Source organism: Pinus tabuliformis, chromosome 2_2 (assembly GCF_031772625.1).
Source record: "Pinus tabuliformis cultivar Carrire ecotype Pingquan chromosome 2_2, CPIR1, whole genome shotgun sequence".
NCBI lineage: Eukaryota > Viridiplantae > Streptophyta > Pinopsida > Pinales > Pinaceae > Pinus > Pinus tabuliformis.
The window spans coordinates 983,777,637-983,800,162 of NC_142300.1; the positions used below are offsets into that span (position 1 = coordinate 983,777,637).

Genomic DNA, 22,526 nt, shown 5'->3' on the forward strand with positions numbered 1-22,526 from the left:
AAAAGATATTTTATATATTTTGTGTTATTTGTTTTTTATTATCCCCATTGAAATTGTCCAAATTTTTTCAAGCATAACATTTAAAAGATCAAACTTGTGTGATTGTGAAAATTTCAAACTCATGTGCCATTGGATAGAGGATTCCTTCATGAATTCAAAGTGATCAACTCTACCACCTACGGACAAATATTGCCTTAAGTTCACCATGCTACAAAATGATGTTGTAGAGAAATCTTCAGGAGGGGAGCTAAAACTATATATTTTTAGGCCCTCAATAGCTTGATTGAGCACTTGAGATCAAATTCAAAATAGCCTGATCTATGGTTTAACAAACCCTCAATCAAACTTTTAACATAGTTAAATAAGGGCTTGATTGATCCCTTCTAACCATAAACTCCTAGTTGTGTTTTTGGTGGGAATTTAAAACAAAAATAGTTTGATCGAGCTCCTATGTAACTGGGTTCTATATAGGAGATAAAAAAAGCAATATTTAATCCCTCAAATAGCTCGATCGAGCTGCTTTTCCCCCTCCCAACCTGTGTGCTTTCCAAAAAGTGTAACCCATCTTCATGCATTCACCCATGTGTTAGTTATTATTTCTTGCGTGTGGATATATGTATTTTCTAAAGGAAAGATAATTCATTTATTACATGAAATAACTTATTTTCTTTTCCAAGGTCTAAGATTACAATTATTTTTTTCACGCAAATCCATGTTTCTCTTTAAAGGTTCTAACACAATAATGATTTTCTTTCCATGCATATTTCTTCTTAAGAATCCTACATCCTAAGTGTACTTTTCAATAATGCAAAGATCATATTTCCTTTCAAGAGATCATTTTTTCTTCTTCTATTTTTCTTGTAAGAAAACAAAATATTTATTTTCAAGAAATCTAATTCATTAACCATTGTTTTTCATGCATGCAAATGCACATCCATGTTCTCAAAATGAGAGTTTAAACATAATAGCTATTAAACACGCGTTTCAATTTCAAGAATTCTAACGCAATTAATCTTTTCCTTGTATGAAATATATATTTCTATAACACATTGGTTGTTCTTTGTGCATGCACTAAATAATATTTTTTCAAAAGTCTAATGCATAGCACCATTCTTTCGTGCATAACAACACATTTTTCTTTTCCAAGAATTTAATACAATAATGCATGCAAAATATTTTCTCTTTTCCAAGAATCTAATACGATAATGTATGCAAAGACATTTCACTTCGAAATCTAATACAATGATGCATGCAATTAATATTTCCTTTTCAAAAATTAACATAGAAATTTATTTCAAGAATTCAAATATAATGGATATTATTATTGTGCACATATTCCTATTAAGAGTCTATAGGAATCATGCTAATATCTCCAAGGAAATTAATAATCTATTTTTCTCTCATAATTTCCTGACAATATTTTTTTTTTAATGAAATAAATTATTTTCTTTCTCTTTTCATAAGAAAAGTTTACATGCATTATTTTCATGAAAAATATCATGATTTCTTTAATATTTTGTGTGCAGGTTTCACGTGTGTTTTCTTTCCAAGAAAAATAACATCCCTAACTTATCTTTTATTGTGCATAAACTAAGCAAACATTTTCAAGAACTTAGCAAGATATACCTATATATGTGTGCAATCTTTTAATTCACAAGAACTTTGTAAGACTTTCCAAAGAGATTAACAAACGGATCAAACATTTTTTTAAAATAATACCACAAAAATTAACTACTTTTTTAACGAAAAAGATATAGTTACTTATCTCTTTGGTGTGGTCTAGCCTCACCTTGCATGGTGCTATGGTCAATCCTTAACTTCTAACAATGTTTGCATCCTTCGCACTCCACCATTAGGTCATCAAGATTGTAAGGCATCTCACCTTTATAGTACATTTTCACTATGTCTAAGGTGAAACCATCGATAGCATGTTTGTACTCAAATCAGAAGAGTAATCATTGGCATCAACACTTTTGAGCTTGGTGTAGTTCTTGAAGCCGTGAACAATGCATTTCCCTCAATTGTGTCAACATTCTACGCATCAAAGTGGTCAGAGAGGAAGAGCTCCTTGGCACCATAGTGCTGCCTTTGCCAACCAATTGATTTATTAGGCTTGTAATACCAACAAACATTCACTTCCATATTATTCCAAATATCACTCTTGGTTTTCTCTATTCTAGCTACATACGAAGGCTTATTAGAATGCGACAGGTGCTTCAACAAGAAATCTCCTGCTCTAATGAATTTTTAGTTCCCTTTGATGGAATATGCATTCAAGGATTTCTTAGCAGGCTATGTCTTATCCATATTACTCTCACTTCTATCCATAATCCTCTGTAAAACCCCCATTCCTTTTTGTAAAACCATACCCAAACATCTTAACTTAGAACAAATCATTGGTAGTTCCAAACCGTTATCAAGAACCCCAACCAATTCTTGATGAGGCAGTTAGTCAAAAATTGAATTAAATTTATACATATTTTTTTCTTGTAACACTAAAGGGATTATACATAATCCCCCCCTAAATAGAACATTATCCCTAGTGTCATTTTCTCGTTAGAATTTTAAATTTTACTCATGATATAACAATCTAAATAATTCCAAAGGGAGTCCATCCTCTTCAAAATGAGTTCTATGCATGCTTTTGAATATATCTATGTTAATTGAATGAATGAGAATAATCACTTGACCACAAAGTCTAATACGTGCTTATTGCAGATTTTTGAACATCTTTTGGACCAAGGTCAAGCATTTATGAGCAAATTGACAGCCAAATAAGAAGGAACAAGGCTGAGGAATTGTAGGAAGGGTGTCTCCTACACTAAATGACCCCTTCCTTGAGTTCTCCACCATCAGCTCGGAGTTCAACAACCCACCAAAGATGATTTCAAGGGGCAGCCGAGCAGATTTTGTGAAGTGGCTGATTAACTGCAGTTTGAGCAGCCAAGCTCCTAAAGTTAAGGAGGGCTGTTGGGAGTCCTCGTGGTGCATAAGTAGGAAGGCTTCAAGCCTTGGTAGTTTAGCTATTGAATAGTTGTTTTTCGCACTTTAGTGCAGCTCTGCATTTCAACTCATTTTTGAGCTCTTGCTGTAAACAGTTTTGTGACATGATTATTTTTTGAGTAATGGAGATAAATTTCACTTTTCACCAGCTCTGAGATTTCTTAGGAGGTTGTAGCTCTTGCGGTTGGACCCAACCCAAGTGTCAGTACCTCCTTTGTGTACTTTTATGTTTTTTTCTTACATTCATAGAATAATTTCTATTATCTAGGTTAATATCTTGCTTTGTTAGGTTTCTTTTGATGATTAAAATAACTTTTCATGCTTCAGGTTGATTTGACAGTTTGGAGACAGAAAAGATCTGCAAAATTTCCATCAAGAAATCCTTGATCTCACCTCTCCCTCCTTGGGACCATGAGCTGAGACCAAGGCATACTCGCTGCCACAAAAACACTATTTTTGCCTTTCCATGCAATTGCTAGTGTTAGATTTTTAGTTGGGAAAAGTTGCTACCAGTTGTACTTGCATGTTTAGATCTGTTCTTGCTTAGCTTCCATAGTTATCTTGCATGATTCCTTGTCTATAGATTTCTATTCATCATGTTTCTGGTTTTTAGGTCAGATTAGGTCAAAATAGATAGATCTCTAGTTTCTTCAGTCTTTGTTCAATCAGTTTTGGAAAATAGTGTGCAGAGCACCTGTAACACATCCCTACCTATCCTTCCTCCATCATACAACTTGCTCCAACCCCTAATCCAAGATCCCTTCCCTTCATTTGCTACACTTTTCCAATTTTCCCTAATTTCTACATTCTTGTGTAGCATTGCTCCCTCCATCTTTGAACAAGTCCAACCACCTTCATCACTCCTTAGCTTCATTTACCAGGTCCTAGACCCCTTCCCATCCTCATCCATCCTCCATTTTCACTTTTCCACCATTTTTTCCACCATAAACCCTCCAAAATCCTCTTTCGGCTTTTCATGTAGAACTTCTTGTAGAACATCCTGTAGAACCCCTGCAGACTTCCTGTAGAAGTTCACATGAGCAGTTTTTTGAAATCTGATCACTGTGAAACTCCCTGGAAGGGTGCTAGGGACCCCTTAGGCCCTCTTCTCACCTTCCCAACCTCCTGCAAGTGCCTACTCCATTTCCTTTCACCAATCAACCTCTGCACAGTCAAAAATCGTTAAAGCACATGCATAATAATTCTGCAAAATTACTCAAAAATACAAAAAGATGTTTTTTCCAGATTTTACTTCAGAAGTAGCTTAGTCACATGAATTTTACCTTTCCAAGATCCAATGGCATCCATTTCCACAACTTTCATCTCTTTTCTTGCACCAGTAGGGTTAGCCGGTAAAACTAGGGTTTGCTAGGGTTTGCATTTCCTTTCAGCTTTCAGCTTCTTTCTGCAAGTAGACTAGCCTCTTTTGAGTTAGCTTTCATCCATCACAGTTAAAATATTCTTCTAAGAGCTCATAGAAGTTGGCTTAAGCTCCTAGCGGACTTGTGCCAGCTGATCAAGTGACAACCTGCGACAAGAGCTAGTACTTGTGCATATACACTGTCACTCCTAAGTTTTTACGAACAACTGGGTTGATAAAAGTAAAGAAGGGAGTCCCAGGAGTTGCAGCATCATTGCTGCAATACTAGATCTGACCATCTTTTTGGCGCCGTTGTCGGGGAAGCGTCAGAGTATTTGTGATTTCTGTTTTTCTTCTATTTTCTATTGCAACCTTCTGCTAAGTAGTTTATTTTAGCAAGAGTAGTGTAGTTGTTTCATTTCCATTCTGCAATTTCATTTCTGCAAAAGTAGACTAGACATTTCCTTCTTTCCTAGACTAGCATTTCAATTCTGCAAGTGTAGATTAGCATTTCAATTCTGCAAGCGTAGCTTAGCATTTCATTTCTACAATTTCATTTCAGCAGCATAGATTAGTCATTTCCTGCTTTCATTTCAATTCTGCAATTTTCATTCCAGCAAAGTTTACTTTAGTTAGTTGCAATTTTTTGTTCAATCAATTTCAGTTTTGTAGGTACAAGCAGAGAAAAACACAAAAATCAACCAAAAATATTTCATTTCATGCCTTGTAGGAACAGAGACAATTCAGGAAAATTCTTACCCAACACCCCCACCACATCACTGAGTCACCCTTCTCTCTTCTTCGGTGGCAGTGAACCTCCAGAGATATACGAAGATCCTCTAATAGAAGAAGAGCAAGAAAACATTCCTCCTGAGACCATGGCTGAACACAGAAACGGTATAGGAGATGAGGAGAGAATAGAAGGTGCCTTTCCCATCCGAGAGACCAATGGGGACACAAAAATGAAAAACATAAGCCCCTCAGCATTACCTCACTTCCATGGATTGACCACTGAAGACCCTGTTACCTTCTTGTTTGAGTTTGATGTCCTTTATCGAACCTATGACTATGTAGAAGATGAGCAAAAGTTGAAACTCTTTACCTCTACCCTCAAGGATGCAGCACTACGCTGGTTCATGGGGTTACCTGGAAACAATATCACAACTTGGGCCCAGATGTAACAAGCCTTTAACAACAAATACCGGGATTACTATAAGTCAAAGGAAACAAAGGGAGAAATCTTTCGGATGACCATGGGAAGCGATGAATCTTTAGAAGACTACGAGTAAAGGTTCCAACTCAGTTATAAAAGGGCCAAGTGCACACTTGACTCCGAATCTCTAAAGCTGGTTCTACTCTGAGGAATCCCTGAAGACCTTCTAGATACCCTCCATTTGCTGGCTGGAGGAGACATCTACCAACTACCTTATGATGACATAAAGACTGTGTTTAGAAACCATTCTAGGGCAGCCTGAAAAAGAGGTAGGGGGAATCAACTTTCAGTCAACGCCACCTTCTCTAAACATGAGTTTGCAAATCAGATGGAAGACCTTAAAAGTGAGATGAGAAAGACCATTGCCATTCAATTGGATACCTTCCGAATCCAATGGAAGAAAGAGGAAACTGAGAGGGCTTTGGCCATCTTTTGTCCCATATGTAAAAGGAAACATCCTCGGAACGAGTGTCCATTGCACTCAGCAGAGGTATGTTTTGTTTGTGAGGAAGACCACCCTACAAACCAGTGCCCAACCTTACCCAGACTTAAAGCTATGTACCAACGGGTTGAAGGAGCCACTGAACCACTCTACTTCTTAAACCAAAGGAGGCCACATGGATCCAGACCTTACTAGTAGGGGATGCAAGGGACATCCCAAACTTATTACAACCCCAACCAATCCACTCACATACCTTCTTGGGGTCCCCCTGCTCATCCTTCTTGGTCTGCACCCCCTCCTTGGTCATATCCATCTCAATACCATACTCAACCTGCTCATTCGTTTCATTTTCATGTTCAGTCACAACCTCCGTGGAATGAACCTAAATAGGGGTGGAGACCCCAATACAACTCTCCTCCCACTATTTTTCCTCCACCACTTGCTCAACCATAACCATTATCTCCTGCTCCTCTGAGACAACCCCAGATGCCTGCTCAACCGAACTCGAACCCTAATAACAGACAGGCCCAACAGGTATATACTAGAGAGACAACATGCCCTACCTATGCTGTGGAGATTCAAGAGATCAACCTACAATCTAGGAAGGTCCTCCCAGATAGCCCACCTCCTCCTAAGGAGGATGAGGAAGAGAAACAGGAAAGTGAACCCAAAGCCATTCCACCCTTTCCTGGGAGACTAACTGGAACCACGAAACCAAACCCAGAAGAGACTAAACTTTTGGGTGAGCTTAAACAATTATGTGTGAAAATACCACTTCTCCAGGCCATAAAAGATGTACTAATCTACAAAAAATTGATCAAAGAGAAGTGTTTCAGGCACCTAGGCAGGCGCAAGAGAGATGCCCCAACTATCAATGTCATAGGACAATTGTCCGACCTAATGTTGGGACAAGTATTCTGTCCAAAATATCTGGATCCTGGCAGTCATGTAGTTGATGTCCACATCAATGGCACCATAATCCCCCACACCCTGATTGATCTAGGGGCTGCCATTAATGTGATGGCCAGGGACACTATGCTCAAACTCAAACTTCAGAGCTCCCTAAGAAAGACCTCGATAGTACTACAGTTAGCAGACCACTCCATCGTGACCCTCGAAGGGATTGTGGAAGATGTCATGGTCTCCGTTGATTCTTGGGAGTACCCTGTGGACTTCTTGGTCCTTCAGCCAAAGGCAAAACTCACAGGATACCCCCTCATTTTGGGAAGGCCTTGGTTAGCTACTGCAAATGCTTACATCAGTTGTCGAGCTGGGAGCATGACCATCAAGAATGGGCTTATGTCCAAATATCTAGTCCTATATCCTCCTACCCAACCTCTGCTAGAACATGACTTACCTCTCTGGTTGGAGGAGGAATATGAGGATGAAGTCTACTCTGCACCATTGTGCACAGTGGAAGCCACCAGGGGAAGTCCTCAAACCGAGGATGACCTTATTGAGAATTTGATTTAGAATCCACCTCCTAGTGCGCTGCCATTAGAAGAGTTGGTAGAAGACACCCAAGTCAGTGCTTTAGTGGATCTCTGTGTGGCTGATCCAACCTCTCCCCGAGTTAAGAATGTGGAATTTCGCCCTGAAAGAACCTTGAAGATCAACTCATCCCTATCCCCCTCTCAGGAGGAGCTGTGTAGCTTATTGAACCGCCATTTGGATGCTTTTGCTTGGAGCTATAAGGAGATGAAAGGAGTCCACCTTTCAGTTTGTACCCATCACATTTACATTAAAGAGGATTGTAAACCAGTCAGGCAGCCTCAGAGGAGGATGAATCCAACCGTTAAGGACATTGTCAAATAAGAACTGCAAAAGTTGCTGGATGCGGGATTCATCTACCCCATCTCTGACAGTCAATGGGTTTCTCCTCTTGTGCTTATGCCCAAGAAAAACAGGAAGTGGAGAATCTGTGTCGATTATCGAGAACTTAACAAAGCCACCAAGAAGGACCATTTCCCTTTGCCTTTCATAGATCAAGTGTTAGATGGACTGGCAGGGAAGAAGTTCTTTTCCTTCCTAGATGGGTTTAGCGGGTATAATCAGATCCAAATCAGCCCGGAAGACCAAGATAAGACCACTTTCACTTGTCCATGGGGTGCCTTTGCCTACATGGTCCTTCCCTTTAGGTCATGCAATGCTCCTGCCACTTTCCAGAGAGCAGTACTGAACATATTTGCTGAGCTGGTTCATGATTTGGTGGAAATCTATATGGATGAATTTACTCCTTATGGGTCCAACTTCCAAGAAGCATTTCCTAACCTGGGAAAAGTTTTAACCAAGTGTATTGAAATGAACCTATCCCTCAGTCCAAAAAAATGTGAATTCCTGATGACTGAAGGGATTGTGCTAGGTCATACAATTTCTCAGCAAGGATTACAGGTGGATCCCAACAAGATTGCTATCATCCAAAGGGTTCCACCTCCTCAAAAGATAAGAGATGTTCAAAGTTTTCTAGGCTTAGCAGGATATTATAGAAGATTCATTAAAGATTTTAGTAAGCTGGCCTCTCCATTGTTTGGTCTTTTGGGGAAAGATGTTGAGTTTATATGGGCTGAAAACTGTCAAGAGGCTCTAGATGCATTGAAAGGTAGGCTGGTAACTGCCCCAATCTTGAGAGGTCCAAACTGGGCCCTACCTTTCCACATTCACACAGATGCCTCGAACAAAGCCATAGGAGCAGCCTTAGGACAAGTTGAAGAGAAGCTACCGTATGCCATATATTTTTTCAGTAAAAACCTGTCCAAGGCAGAGTTAAACTATACCGTAACCGAGAAAGAGCTCCTAGCTGTAGTCCATTCCCTAAACAAGTTCAGACACTACATCATTGGGTATCAAACATTCATACACACTGATCACACTGCAATTAGGTATTTGATGAATAAACCTGATGTAAATGCTCGTATCATTAGATGGTTACTTTTATTGTAGCAATTTGATTTGACCATTGTTGATAAGCCAGGTAAGGAAAATGTTGTTGCTAATTTTTTGTCTAGACTAGATGTGTCTGTAGGTGAAGAAGGGATGGTGGACGATCAAATGCCAGATGAACACCTGTTTGCTATTTTAGTAATCTCTCCATGGTTTGCTGATATAGAAAATTACTTGGTTTCAGCACAGTTCCTGCCACACCTATCCTCAAAAGAGAAAAGAAAGATAGTGAGAAAAAGTGCCTCATTCACATGGATTGGGGGCAACCTGTTCAAACTTGCCCTAGATTAGATATTGAGGCATTGTGTTAGGGAGGAGGAAGTTTTTGAAATCCTCCAAACCTGTCATGATGGGCCCTATGGAGGCCACTTTGCAGTGAAAAGAACCACTTTCAAAATTCTACAGGCAGGCTACTTTTGGCCCACTCTTCATCAAGATGTCAGGAGATACATCAACCATTGTGACTGATGTCAAAGGATGGGGAAACCAACTCCAAGGGATGAAATGCCCCTCCAACCTCAAGTGACTTTCGAGCCATTTGAGAAGTGGGGCATGGATTTTGTGGGTCCTATCAACCCTCCTTCAAACCAAAATCTTACATCATTGTGTACATGGACTACTTGACAAAATGGGCAGAACAAAGACAATCAAGGGAACAAAAGAAGAAAAAGTGGCTGAGTTTTTGAGGGAAAATATCTTCTATGAGTTCGGCTACCCAAGAGAGTTAGTCACATATCAAGGAAGTCAGTTTACCTCTAACCTAATTGAAGACATGCTCACTCATCATAGGATTAAGCACAGAACTTCCACCCCTTATCATCTGCAAGCAAATGGACAGGTGGAAGTCACTAACAGAGCTTTGGAAGAAATTTTGACTAAAGTGGTGAGAAGTAGCATAATAGATTGGGCAGATCGCTTGGTTGAGGCCACCTGGGCCTACAAAACTAATTGGAAAACTACAACAGGTTTCACACCTTATGAGTTGGTCTACAGGAAGAAGGCTTTGCTGTCCATAGAATTTGAACATAACACATTGAGGTTGGAAACTTAGCTGGACCTAGATCTCAACCATGCACAACAGGAAAGATTACTTTAGCTGAATGGACTATATGAATAGAGAATGCAGGCCCTTCTCCACTCAGAGGTGGTCCAACTTCAAAGGAAGATATGGCATGATCGACACCTTAAAGAAAAGCAATTTCAGCCAGGAGATTGGGTGTTGTTATATGATTCAAGACACAAGGATTTCAAAGGAAAGCTGAGGACAAGATGGCTGGGGCCATATATAGTGGAGAAATGCAATGACAATGGTTCAGCCTTGTTGAAGCCCCGAAAATCGGGTCGACAACAAGGGGGATACCCACCTGGTCCGGACCTTGGTTGGCAGCTCCTTATCCGTTTGGTATAGCGGGTCCGACTGGGGATAATGGGACCAGTTTCCCAATCTAAGGGTGTATGTGTGTGTGTGCAGAGTTGGATGTTGCTGATCTAAGAGTACTTAAAGCTAATTTAATTCAAACTTTTAAACTAACTCTATGCTATTGTAATCTAATGAGAAACAACACATCTAAGCTATGCTAACCCGGGGTGTATTTCTTCTATTATGCGATCTAAAGAGATTTCAAACAATAACTGGTAATAAAGATCATTCAGCTATCATAAGAATAGAAATCAATTAAGATAAACCACTTTGCATAAAAATTTAGGCAAAACAGTTGTGAACAACATATCGCATAATAAGTTATTCATATATCAGATATAAATAAATGGCTCCACTGTACAGAAGTTCCAAATGGTAACTCATACATTCATGCAGTAACATATAAACAACTGAAAACTGTATATCACTTTAAGAATATAAGCAGAAGTGGCCAAGAGATAAAAGTACCATTTATGACTAATCCTACTCACAAGCTTCAAGCAAAAACGATTTATCTCTACTTGTTCTAACATCTACTAAGAGTACAAAAGTGCAACATCAGTAGTAGACATCAAATGCAAACATTAATAAATCTCGATCCATCCATTCATCAAAACCTCCTCTGAGGGTGCAGAAGTGCATGTTCCGAGGACAAGTTTTTGACAAATTTCTGAACCCTTCTCTAAATGCATGAGAAGGGTTAAAATACTACTTCCTAATTCTAATAATAGTGTTTTTACAAAATTTAGGATTCGGTTTTCAAATGACTGTCCTTTTTCTAATCTAATTTTAAAGGAAAAAACAACATTCTAAAATAAGGCTACTTCTGAACTTGGTCTTTAAAGCTACAAGTGTTCATCATGGGCTTGAGGAGAGTCGGCTGGCTGACTTCTGCGCTAAGCTGGGCTGTGAAAACAACATCTATGAGAGCTGGCACTACTTTTTCGGCCGCGTTTATGATGCATTTCACAGTCATCCATTGACTATGTGGCTTGACCAAGTATGCCCAGTAACACTCCCAATTTAACCTGTTTAATGCTTGGATCATTTTTCCGTTTTCTTGTGCCTTCTGCTTCCATTTTGATATGGCCTTCTTTTTGTCTTTTAGGTCTTTAGTCAGGCCGCCTTCTGAACAGGTTTGATATGCAATTTCCCGAGCCAAAAGTTTATCGGGGATATACAGAGGCAAGACATGAGGAGGTACAGTGCTTCCAAACACTCTAATATAGGTGAACCATTCTTCCCCGAACCATCTTTTGATGGGGATGATATCTATCTATGCCTCGGGTGAGCACCTCGGGGGGTCTTCATCATACATCATTCTATACAAGGGTAAGATAAGCCCGTGACAAATCTGGTAGAAGTGTGGGACAAACTGAGAATCCCATAACACCTTACGATAAACATGGATAGGTAATGGGTCCTGAGTAGTCCATTTCCAACCCATAGTGGGAAATTTAGACACATAACAAATAGAATCCATAACATATGCGGACAGATAAAAAGGAGGATAGATCCTTTGAGACAAGGATCTTTTAGACCGGTAATTGATAATAGCCATGTATAGATTATCAGAAAAGATCTTGGCCCAATCCATAATATCGGCATTTGTGGCAGCATCTACTAATGGTAGCCATTCAGACGAAAACTTATTGATATCCGGCATCCCAAATAATCTACAAAGCATGGCCGCAGCAAAACAATACGGAGAGGTGAGGGAACCAGTGCTGTACATACTGTTTTTGTCTTTTTTGAGCAGCTCCTCTTTTCTGGACCAATCTTTGGTGGTCTCTGCTAGGTTTGGGTTCTCTGCCACAAATTTCTTAACGAATTGTGCATTATAAGTCGCCTGCGGTTCAGGAAGATGATACATAAGCTTTAAATCTTACGCAGCGAATGATCCGATGAGCCCATGTCCTTGAACCTTGAATTGTCTGTTGTTCATCTCTGCATTGTCAAGTATCCACTTGATCATATCCGTATATGGTAGAATTTTGGGCCTTGCTGCTATCCGGTGAAGAAATGAACATGCTAGCTCCTCTAAGGGCGCCTCGGAAGAGCGTTGCGAGCCCGCGACAGCAGCAACCTTCATTATTCTGGGATTCTCTTCTTCAAGCAGTCTGTACATGCTTTCCCATGTCGATATCCCTGCGTCTCTGTTACAGGCTATGTCTGTATATAAAGGCGCCATCTCCTTCGTCTTTTCCTTCACCTCAGAGCCTTGAGCTTCATTTTTCTTTCCCATTTCTTCCTGCGTTTGGCTTTGAATCGTCTTTAGTTCTTCTCTCCTGCAGATTACGAGTGAAATGGAAATGACTGATCAAGAAAGGTGATGGGAGAGTTTTAAATGCAACAGATATATCAAATATGCCACCTTACGTGAAGTAATTCTTTACAAAAGCACGCGTCTTCATTTCATTTAATAGCTGACAACTAATTCCTTTACTATCATTAAAAGCGCATGATCTTGAGTTAGGTTATGGTAAGTGGCTTTTCTTTGAATGGCGTGCCCGAAGGATTCGCTATGAAGTGATTTATGATTTGCTTACGTAACATCGCAGATCGCACCATCGCAAATCGCACCATCGCAGATCGCGCGAATATAATATCGCAGCGATCGCAACATCGCAGGTCGCAGAAGTTTAATGTTTGCCGAATCTTGCCAGCTCATTTCTGCGATATGCGATCTTGCGATCGGTGTTATCACATATCGGTAAATCTTGAAGTTTTTTCCTTATGAGTATTACTTTATTGCGATGAGATATTATGCTTAACATGAGAGTCCTGCGCATACCGATATTATAGAGAAATGGAGGCATTTCCTATCTTTTTTGCAACGCGGCTTTGAAGATATTTCCCTTATCGTAGACTTAGGTTAAAAATATTCAAAAAGACCTTTCTAAGCTTAGGATGGTAACCTTATTTTGAAGAAAGGAAACTCTTGCTTTTTTCCTAAAATTTAACTAAGGGTCCCCATTCATTTAGTATTTTGGACAAAACTTAAATGAACAAGGGGGGGGTGTTGCTCGCCACAACAATTGGCGATTCACTTGGGAGAACCAGTTATCTCTGATCTTCTATTGACGTTTTTCAAACTTCCGAAACAAAAATTTTTCTCAGAAAACTTAAACTTTATTATTAAAAGATAAAGCATATTATACTTCAAACTGTCAATGATATTTTGTTTCAACCTCTTTCTATTTTAATTACTTGTATCCTCAGCTTGTCCTTGCATTTACATCAGCCATTACTTGGTCTTGTAAAAATTAAAATAAAGTCTTCCCTGTGTAGCAGCCTTTTAAATATGTTCCTTTGTCGCAGGTAGAGCCTTTGCTGCCAGCAGGCGTCCATAGCCTCGACAAGGTTACCTAAGAAATTTCACTTCGAATTTCGGACCTCAACATCCTGCTGCTCATGGTGTTTCACGATCAGTATTGGAAATGAACGGAGAAGTGGTGGAACGTGCGGAACCGCATATTGGATCACTCCAGTGCGGCACGAAGCCGCTGACGCCGAGTCGGCTCCTATGCCGCTAGCGGGCGCCCTGCTCGGTCCCCTGGCACGGGTGGCGCGTGCCACTTCCGTAGCGCGTCATGAGCACCGGGCAAAAGGCGGTTGAGCCACTCAAGTGGGGCGAACCGCCCCCAAGGGAAAGAAGGGAGAGGGTTGCGAAGGTGGCCTCGTTATCCACACTGTAGGTACGGGGAATGGGGTACGTCCCCCACCTTGGTTGGTTGGTTGTGCCCGGCCTGGGTTTTCTCCGAACGAGCGTTGGCGGGTCCTGGAGTGCCCGTCAAGGGCGCGCATACCCCGGGGTGATTATCACCACCTGCACCCCACGATCGATCATCTCGGCACAGTGGAACGTGTAACCTGCCTGCTGCCCCATTCAATTACACTTGTTCCTGTCATAGCCTACCTAACAGAACGCACGAGGGACAACCCTGGAATACTAAGCAGCCAGCGGGGAGGATGGCACTACTGGCAAATACCGTCTGGCGAAAACGCCGCAGGCGCGAAGCGTGGTAGGCCTGCGCCGAGAGCATAGGAAAATTCAATTTACTTATTGGGTGGCCCCTCTCAAATAAGTAAAAAAAAGGGCCTGCTTCCGCATCCTCTCCTTATCAGTCGAGCCTGCTTGCGCATCCTCTCCCTATGGTCGAGCACCTAAAGGTCCTTTGTTTGCGGGAGGAGCTGAGCCCGGACGGTGAAAGAGCCAGGGGAGGCCGGGTCATTGGAAATGGAGAGGCCTTCTGATCCATTTCTTTAGGGGGTGAGGGTGCGTTAGCACGCTCGACTAAAAGGCCGCCATCGCCCCTACTCCTTTATAGGGGTCGCTCGACCAACGCCTTTTAGTTACTTATTTGAGAGGGGCACCCAATAAGCATCAAGGATAGTACACTCGACTGCCCTTAGTTACTTATTTGAGAGGGGGGCCGCCATCGATTTGGAAGCTCGACCATCGCCATCGCCGATTCCTTTTCCGAGCGAGAAGGGGGATCAATTCTTGGTTGGAAAAAGAGGGGGGCCGGCCCTCTCCCCCCGAGGGTCGAGCGATAAATCCCTATAAATGGATCAATGAATAGATAGAGCAGGTTTACGGTACAACAGACAGCACGCCAATTTGCTTCCAAGGTTACAACAAGCACGCGCACAGGAGACAGGGGACATTTCACCAATGGCCACCCACCTACCTTGTAAGTAAAAAATGGCGTGAGCCGCATGCGGGGATACTCGCACGTACGGTTCTTAGGGGGAAAAGACCGGCGCCCACCCGGCTAGAGGCACAGAGAAACTAATGGAATACAAAACGTATCTTCAAGCTCTACCTTATTTTGATCGTTTAGAGGGCGATCGCGGAGTCACTGAATGAAGTCCTCCGTTTCTTCCGGAGGTAGGTGCTGCAGAGACCCGCAGCGAGGAAGAGATTACCAAGTGACACATAGAATATGGCGACGACAACAGCATGTCGTAGAAGGAGATATGGAGCCACCCTTGGCTCGACGTATCTACAACTACATCCTCGAGCGGCAGTGAAACGGGTATCGTGAATGCGAGATGCCAGCGGAATGATCGGCCAGACGTGCGTGCAGGGGCTAGGGCCTACCGCGTCCTCCCTTGTGTGTCGGAGATCTAGAGCGAGTGCACCAGAGAGGAACGGGAACTAGGTTTATATATTCTATGGCGAAGCATCTGAGGCATAACTGCACACTCACACGATCTTTGCCGAGAGATAGGAGCATTCGGTGGAACCGGTGAACTACACTTGCTTCCGGATAGATGTGTGGGACAGAGGGCTCGTGGTACCTGCTGCCTACCCTTCCGCTTTGGAAACCGTGTGAACGGAGAGTGGGCAGAAGGGAAGGAGGTCCTCATACGGAGTCGCACACTTGAGCAGTGCGGGAGACCCGGATGGGGAATGGGTCGGTGCAGTGAACTCCACACCCTACCCCTTGGAGATGGAGAAGAATCACCACTTACGGGGGACGGAGAGGTATTGATTTCTTTATTTCAAGAAAGTTCCGGTATTTAGTCAAGGGAAAGAAAGGTGAAACAACGGCTGGCTTCTTCTGAAACTGCTGCTTCTAGTGCTACTGCGTTCCATTCATTGCTACGTACGACGACCAGAAGCAGCTTGTGGTCGGCTCGGTTCGAGTTCCAACTGCATCTGATATAATATTGACAGCCTATATAAGAATAAGAATTTGAAAACAGCCAGCCACTTATCAATAGGTTATACCTTTATTGAATGGAATGAAATCCCCTACCAGTCTTTCTTTCTTAACTAAAGAAATAACCTAAAGAAATCGATGGCGGCCCGTTGGTCGAGCGACCCCTATAAAGGAGTAGGGGCGATGGCGGCCTTATTAGTCGAGCGTGCTAACGCACCCTAAATAAATCCCAGCGAGGCACCCTCAAGCAAGTGCTCTCTGGCAATACGGCAGGCAAGCGAATCTTAGAACGCCCACGTAGATTAATACGCCTTCCAACATTAGCACTGCTGTGGTAACGGCATGCATGGGGCGTGGCCTTCCTTGCATCGCGGATCAGCAGCAGTTCTTTTACAGAAAGGTCCTGCCTTCCTGTTACTCGGAGGTATCCTTCCGCAGAGGGGCGCCCCTTAACTCAATTAGTAAAGGTAGAATACGGGGTAGAAGACTGTGCCCTTCTTTCTCTTCCAATATCTTCCACATCTTCTATTTTCTCCTTGTCCCGTAATGCATCGGCTAGTAGAGATAGCAGTCTACAAAATCTATAGAAAAGCCACTTAATACAGACCTGCTCTGTTCTCCCTCCAATGAGCTCAGAGGGGGGATGTGAATAGCCTGAAGCTGTTCATTGAATTCCTTCTGCTGCTGTGCCTTCAACTGTTTTGTCTCTTCCGGCTACCTCCATAGTATAGATGCTTGAATGTGTCATAGCTGCCTGCATATGCCTTTAGGGATGTCTATCACCATTTCAAAGTGTTCTCCGCCCTTTCTGCGTCTGGAGCTATTGGAGGATCCAGAATACACTTTGATTTGACCGGTGTAGATGAAGCCCATCCCAATCCGGCTTGTTTGCCATGGTCGAGCGGCCTTTCCTCTCCTTATCAGTCGAGCCCCCTGTCGGGTCCTTGACAGTCGAGTGTGCTTTCCTCTCCTCTCCTTATCAGTCGAGCCCCCTAAAGGGTCCTTATCAGTCGAGTCACTAACGTACCTTGATGCTTATTGGGTGGTGGGCATCGGAATGAGTGAGTGACCCCTATAAAGGAGTAGGGGCGATGGCGGCCTTAACAGTCGAGCGTGCTTACGCACCCTGCCGGTTCAATTTACTTATTGGGTGGGGGGCAATTCTCCAACCTTTTTGGTTTGCTGCGGATTCATGGAACACTTAGCTCAACCATCTTGCACCAAGGATTCCGTGGGCTAATATGTGGGTTCGATGCCTCAATCAGCGGAGATATTAGACCACAACTACTAAAAAGTATTCGCTCATTATGCCCGGACCAGCAAAGTGCTCTCGATCCAATCCTTAATTGGTGGACCAAGAGGAATAGTTGGCCACTAAATCATTCTTTCTCGGACGCTTGTTGGCTCGGATTCTGTAGTCACATTGATGGGAAATACTAGAAGAACTGTTATGTCCAGTTTGAATACCCACATGAATCCGCTGGTTGAAAATTAGTAAACTCTTAGCACGACGGAATATTCCGAAACTCGCAGCGGAACTTAGACAAACAAAAACAAGGCCCGAGACTATACCAACTGGGAATGATCATCAGCTTATCTGGAAGTCGAACACAGAATATGTGATCACCTCCCGAAGTTTCTCGAGCGGGATTTCTTCATGCTTCCTTCTCCGCCGATACTAAGCTCATTTAGAGACGTTCGCTCGGTGAAATGGAAGATGGCGATAAACTCACTCGCTTTCTTGCCCACTTAGATGAATGAAGGAAAGATGGATTCTATAGTCACGCCACACTGACCGAGACCTCTAAGCCGGCGCCTCCTCCCCTACCAGCTCTTTACCTCAAAGAAAATCTCTTGACCTAACAATCAAATCTTTCTATGCCAGCGAGAAACGATCGATCTTAACCGATTTGGTCGAGATGTTCGTTCTGCAACCAACCCCATGAATTAGGCACCATTATCACCATGAATTAGGATTGGTCCAGAGTTCAGTCTAGTCTAGAGATAATACCACGCATGGATCATAGCTTTCTCTTCTACTACAGCCTATGAACGGTTTGTTTCTGCCCCACTTTTTTGTAGCATCTCATATAATACTGTCCCCAGCGAGTGCACAAATTCTCCTTGAACTTGAATTGGTTTTTGAGAGGCCTTCCAGTTCTCCAAGAACAACCAATGCTTTTCTTTCGGCCTTGCACCAATGAACTCACTGGACCTTGTCAAAGGTTAGGTTCTTAGCCACCCTACAGAATGAGGAATAGTCGCTCTATGTACATCATTTTCTTTCAAAGGCAGTCCATCCTGAGCAATAAAGGTGAATAGGCGAAATAAATACGGATCTCATTCTAATAAAGAAAATCACTTTTCGATATCGGAGTGCACTTAGTACCCACAGTAGGTCATTAGAGCGAGATTCCAGGTGCAATCGTTACTGCGCGGGGCTAACCCGATTCAGGATTTGCTTCAGAATCGCCTTTCCCGTACTCATATAGTTGCATCGTCAGGTGGCTAATTGAATACACCTTTTCTGGGATCTACTTGAAGGTTAAGGTTAAGGTTCGATCCTAGCTTCGCTTTTAAGTATAGATGCGGCGGATGAATAGATAGAAAGAGTAGGTCATTTTCAGTTAGATCAATCCCAACATTCCAGTAATGTAATGCTGGGGTTCTTGGCATTAGTGTGGTTCGGGGCCGACCAAACCAACACTGAAGGCAAATAGCTTGATCAATCAGCCGCACAATGGAAAGACTGAACCATGATACACCTGATAACTGACTCTGCAACAATTAGTTAGCTAAGTCTTGAATCATATCATATCATATCATACAAAAGGGTTGGAGAAGGGAGAAAGCAACGAGAAATACTAGCTAGGGCTAATCTGGTTTCGCTTATAAGGTGATCTAGAGCCCACTATCATGTTCAAGATCGGGAACGAAGGAATGGGCTCGATTGACCGTATATATTTGAATGTTTAGATGCGGAAATATTCATTCGGGAATATCTAAATAGTTGAATTGGCAGGGTATTTGATTGTGGGAAGTGCCTTCTATTCCATATTCGTGGGGTTGGCTGGTATAATAGTATGGAATGTTCTTTCTGGGCGGGATTGGAGTCCTGGGTGAATAAGTAAAGTGATTGTACTGCCCCTTGGTTTTATGCTGATTACAGTGTTTCCGTTAGAGTCAAAAGAATGTTACGCATCCTCTCGATGGCGGCCCTCTCCTCTCCCTCTCCTTAACAGTCGAGCACCTAAAGGTCCTTATGGTCGAGCACCCTAAAGGGTCCTCTCCTTAACAGTCGAGCCTGCTTACGCATCCTTAACAGTCGAGCCCCTCCGGTCCTTATGGTCGAGTACCTAAAGGTCCTCTCCTCTCCCTAATGGTCGAGCCCCCTCTCCTCTCCTCTCCCTTGGGGTCGAGTACCTAAAGGTCCTCTCCTTAACAGTCGAGCCTGCTTACGCATCCTTATCAGTCGAGCCCCCTAAAGGGACGGAGTCACTCACTATTCATATGGTGAGGGTCCTCTCCCTCTCCTTAATAGTCGAGTACCTAAAGGTCCTATGGTCGAGCGCCTCCGGTCCTTATTAGTCGAGTGTGCTAACGCACCCTAAAGGGTCCTCTCCCTATGGTCGAGCGCCTCCGGTCCTTATCAGTCGAGCCTGCTTACGCATCCTATGGTCGAGCGCCTCCGGTCCTGAGTGAGTGGATCCAGTTCGGTTCAGAGAAGGAACGAATGGGTGAGCCCCTGGGAGTAGACCCAATGGGAGCAAAGCCCCGGGGAGTGGATCCAGTTCGGTTCAGAGAGAAGGAACGAATGGGAGTGAACCCGTCGCCATCCTCTTAGGCTGAAAGAGAGAGAAGGAACGAATGGGTGGGAGTAGACCCAATGGGAATGGATCCAGTTAAGCTGAAAGACTCATCGATCAAAGCGAAAGGCAGCAAGCTCATCAAGCTCTATTGAGAGGTGCAAAGACTCATCGAGCGTTCTTCAAATGAGAGGGGGTTCTTCGAGCGCTCTTCAAATGAGGCTCTTCGAGAAGCTGATCGGACGCCGATGCCTCTAGTCTAGAGAGATCCTTCCCTTCGCCTTCAGGAACGGGCTACCTAAGAAGGAGCAAGGAGGGGCTTCCTCTCCCTATCAGTCGAGTACCTAAAGGGTGCGTTAGCACACTCGACTGTCAAGGCCGCCATCGTTTTAACGCTCACTCATCATATGGGTGAGGGTGTGTAAGCACACTCGACTGTCCAAGGACCCTTTAGGGGGCTCGACTGATAAGGACCTTTAGGTACTCGACCCCAAGGGAGAGGAGAGGAGAGGGACGGAGTCACTCACTATTCATATGGTGAGGGTCCTCTCGATGGAGACGGAGGACGGATACGGAGGACGGAGATGAGACGGAGGACGGAGATGAGACGGAGGACGGAGATGGAGACGGGTCCACCACTCCCACTGGATCCACTCGATGACGGATCCACTTCTCTATTTTATGAAGCCGCAACTACCACATGCTCATAGACTGGTCTTTCTTCTCTCTCTCTAGCTAGGAAATCACTATCATTATATATGTCATTACGCCATACTGAACCTAAACTACTACATGCTCATATATAACTAACTACCACCATGCCCAGGTACGTTAGTGACTCGACTGATAAGGACCGGAGGCGCTCGACCATAGGGAGAGGATGCGGAGGCAGGCTCGACTGTTAAGGAGAGGACCGGATGCATTTTCTGCTAAAGCATAATGACATATATAATATATGCTTTGGCGGAGGTTTTCACATATTTCCCTCTCCCGGTGGTCGAGCGTTCGTTGCCTCACCCTATGGAGGTGAGCCGCACGAATTCTTATTTCGACGTCGTGTCTTTATATACGCTATTTCCGTAAGCGCGAAGCCCTAACCATTTGGGAGTGGATCCAGTTGGTTCAGAGAAAGCAAGCCGTTCTTTGGAGCCACGTGAAAATGGCGATTTTTGGGCTATTTTTAGGTCTCCGCTAGGTCCAGTCCCTAGCCGGGGCTTTTGAAGTAGCTGTAGAAGGCACGCAAATGCCCTCTCCGCTCCTCTCCTCTCCTCTCCCTCTCCTTAACAGTCGAGTACCTAAAGGTCCTTATGGTCGAGCACCCTAAAGGGTTTTAACGCTCACTCATCATATGGGTGAGGGACGGAATCACTCACTATTCATATGGTGAGGGTCCTTATCAGTCGAGCCCCCTGTCGGGTCCTCTCGATGGCGGCCTTATCAGTCGAGCATTCAACTAATTTCATTTTAGCTTGGCGGAGGTTTTTAAAGATTCCCCTCCCATTATTGCAATTTGAGGAGGCGGAGGTTTTGAAGCGTAATGACGTATATAATATATATTGGGAGCCAATGCTGTTCGAGCAAGTCTCATTTAGCTTGGCGGCGGTTTTTCAAGATTCCCCTTTCATTCTTGCCATTTTAGTTTGGCGGAGGTTAGCAATCACTAGGCCTTCAATCACCAAATAGATGGGACGGTAGCGAGAGACCCACTATGTGTTGAATTATGCCCCACGTAGTTCATTGGTAAAACCAACAATTGTTCCTAGTTTTCGCTGAGGGAGGCTTCAGCAGTCTCCTTTCAGCGAAGTAAAGACTAGTTTCTTGCCCTACTCGAGGTCTTGCGCTTCAGAGGGCTAGGATACTAGCAAGAAATGAATTTTCTTGACAGGTTATAACATCTCAAATGCTTACTCGTTTTCTATTCCCCGTGGGTTCCTTATCTATAACTGCTCGACCCATCCATACTTCCCGTAAGGACGGGGCTAAACTCCCTTGCTTTTTCGCGGAAATCGTCATTTATTCTCCCCACCCTGAGCTAAAAAATCTATTTTATTATATAATCAAATATTTCAGGAAACCTTTGGTATTAATAATCGCTAGAAGTAGTGCTAAAGATTCTGGGTTTCCGGATAGACCAAAAATTATGATTGGGTTCAGACCAGAAGAAAGTATAACTTATGACGACTTCTTTTCGATCATTCATGCGTTCGCGCGGGAACAGTGGTCCGCCACAAGCCATCATATATGGCCTCCGTTCTTCGACTTGAATCTGCTTTGCGCAGAAATGTCCAAATCAGATATATACGACGCTGTGTGCTGGGGAATGAGTTTCGATGAGTTTTGTATTCGAAATTTGGCGATCAAGAACAATATCTCGCTAAGAAAGAGTGCAAAACTGTATTTCAAAAGTGTGAACCCTTTCAAGGTCTGGAGGGCTTGCGCTTCTGAGGGCAAGGAAAAGAACATCCCTGAGGCCAAGGCTGAAAAAGATGATGACCCCAAAAACATAAACTCCGTCCATGAGAATCGCGTCGAGGACCAGCAGGGTGAGCCCCCCGAAGAGGGAAAGGGGAATAAATGAGATTGATTAGCTTTCTATGGAGTTACGGAAACTTCTGGCCCCAGGAGGAATAGATGGATAGGGAGTGGGGGCTTCCCACTTTGAGGCTCTGG

At 43.3% G+C, this 22,526-nt stretch overlaps 2 pseudogenes; both read right to left on the reverse strand.

Moving 5' to 3' along the window:
* Positions 1 to 1,820: 1,820 nt before the first annotated feature.
* Positions 1,821 to 2,307, reverse strand: LOC149196599 (chromatin remodeling protein EBS pseudogene; annotated as a pseudogene).
* Positions 2,308 to 15,208: 12,901 nt separating this feature from the next.
* On the reverse strand, positions 15,209 to 21,869 carry LOC149196600 (uncharacterized; annotated as a pseudogene).
* Positions 21,870 to 22,526: the final 657 nt, after the last annotated feature.